Source organism: Arachis ipaensis, chromosome B04, assembly GCF_000816755.2.
Source record: "Arachis ipaensis cultivar K30076 chromosome B04, Araip1.1, whole genome shotgun sequence".
Lineage (NCBI taxonomy): Eukaryota > Viridiplantae > Streptophyta > Magnoliopsida > Fabales > Fabaceae > Arachis > Arachis ipaensis.
Genome location: NC_029788.2, coordinates 10,504,646 through 10,507,216, shown reverse-complemented (window position 1 = coordinate 10,507,216; position 2,571 = coordinate 10,504,646). Strand labels below are relative to the sequence as shown.

General features: G+C 30.2%; 2 protein-coding genes across 2 annotated transcripts in view; both read left to right on the top strand.

Moving 5' to 3' along the window:
• LOC107638842 (nuclear transcription factor Y subunit A-7) overlaps positions 1–2,571 on the top strand; it is a 12,011-nt gene that overhangs the window by 1,866 nt on the left and 7,574 nt on the right. The window lies entirely within an intron of this gene.
• Positions 1–2,571, top strand: part of LOC110270901 — a 6,340-nt gene that overhangs the window by 1,882 nt on the left and 1,887 nt on the right. The window lies entirely within an intron of this gene.

Here is a 2,571-nt window from a genome sequence, read left to right as displayed (position 1 = left end):
TTATTGGATTAAATTCATTTAATTTTAATTTGTTATTATAAAAAGATATTTTTGTCACAATATCAAAAGGAATTAATTAGTCTTTTAACAAAAAAAATTAAAAGGATGTATTTATTTTTTAATTTATAAATTAGTCTTTTGTCACAATATCAAGCATGAGAAATAGACAGCATAATTCTGAATCAACATGAAATTTATAAATTTTGGAACTTTATTCATGTTGATTGTACTTGCACAAACTGTTAGCTTCTTGCAAATTTTCTTCTTTCTCACCAGCATAAACTATTTGCATAGACAATTAGTATTGGCAATTCTATTTCTTTTTCTGTTTCATTGGCTCTGTTTACTCTTCGTACTATGTTACTAAAATGCTCTTGAATTTTGTTGACACTTTTGTTTTACTTCCACCCATGACGTTACAGGTATCTACAGCTAAAAGTTTCTCAAAAGCATTTTTTGTTGGTTTTTATACTTTGCTATTTTCTGGACGCATATCTGTTTCTTAATTGGGGAACTGATAGATATGCCTATATTAATACACTGGGAAATCTTTATCATATAAATCAGATGTATAATAATTAGTATTAAATGCTAATGATAAATTTGGTTTAAGATAGAACAGTCCAAAAGTTATCTCTTTGAACTTAAGACCACGTTTGTGTTACAAATTTGTAAGAAAAGGAGAATCTTTTTCTTTTCGTTGTTGAGAAAATATAATGATGCTTATTCTCTATGTTCGTATACTCCTTATTTGCAATTTGCAAATTCTGATTTCTGAGATAGTTCCTTAGTTTTTTAGATTTTAGATGTCAGAATTCTTACTGAATGATTTGTTGTAATACTTTATCTCTAAGCTCACAGCTTTTCCAAAATAGACAAAAATTATCACCGTTTGCAACCAAGAGCTACTTGCTAAGGGAAGTGAATTACTCGAACGAACCCGCAAAGGTAACAGAACATCAATCACAAATGTTGCTACTAGTATTAAATCAATTTTATTTTGTTGGCAAAATGACTTGACATAGTAACGAATAATGATGAAAACTGCAAGTGATCTTCACTAGAAAATAGATAGTAATGAATAATGATGAAAACTGCAAGTGATCTTAACTAGAAAATAGTTTTTGTTTACATACATCGAATAGGCCAGGTAATTTTTTTTCCTTTCAAGAATTCACACCTGATAATGGGATTCTTTATCTGTATCAGTTCGTCATGGTTTGTAAAATTTTCATGTGATACTAAAAATGAAGAGCAGACATTTTGTAGGAACCATTACCAAAAAGGAAGAGTAAGCTACCTTTGGCTTCACAAGTCACAACATTGTTTTCCTTATATATGGGGATAATCCTGATCATAAACAGGTACTAAATTCTTTGTAATCTTGAATTTGTAGATGCTGTGCTAGATATTTGCAGAGACTTACTAGCATGGTCAGGGAGATATCTGCTTGATGATGGCAAAAAGCGGAAATACTTTGGGTTGAAGACAGATGCAAGGGGAATTGTAGAGATTGAGTGTAGAAATAAAGGGAAATATGATATCTGGACTCGAGGGGTCTCCAGGCTTCTTTCCATCATTGCACAAAGACAAAACAGATTTGGAAACTGATCCATGCATCTTACACTAATTACTATTAATTGAGTCTCTAGTTAGGGTTGACTACTAAACTAAATTCAAATTATATGCATTATAATGCATTTTGCATATGTGTAACCGTAGATAGTCAGTCTGTGGCAAGGACTCAAATCAAGTGAACTTTGTAACTTATTTATTTATTTATTTATTTGGGTAACTATGCCTTGCCCTCAAGTCCCTATAATTCTTAAGAATTTCAGCTGAAGTTTTATCTCTTTTCTAAATTTTATTGTGTACAAATTTATTTAATAATTAAATAATTATACACATCTCTTTTGTATTTTTACTACAAAAACAACCCGTATTTTTAGCCAAAAATATAATCTTTGAATAGTTGCATATTTAGTTTAGAGACAACACTTATATGGGTTACATAATTAGAAAAATAGGCAATATTTTAACGTTGCTTCCAAGGTTGCATATCAACTTGACAGGCAACACTTTAGCAGGTTGCAAATTCAAATAAATAGGCAATATTTTAACGTGTTGCATATTCTAAACAATAGGCAACATTTTAATGTGTTGCATACTTAGAAGAAGAGGCAACGCTTTTGCTAGTAGCTGAAGCATGACAGTGAAAAGAACAAGTGTAAAGTATTGTCTCTAAAATATAGTTCAAAAGCGTTATCCATTTTAAAGAATAAGCAACGTTTCTAAAGAGTTGTCTTGCTTTTGAAGCAAAAAAAGTGTTGCCTTGGGTCAAGGCAACAGTCAATTCTGCAAAATAACGTTGCTTCAAGTCCCAAAATATTGCTATAGATCAAAGGCAGCTTTTTATAAACCTTGAGGTAACACTTTTTAAATATTATCTTAGCTCCAAAATGTTATAGTGCTCCTTACAAGATCTTTAAATACATAAAAAATTTCTTTGTAACAATTTTTGTAATATCCACAATTTAAATCCTAAAATCTAGTTTATAATATTCCAAAAAC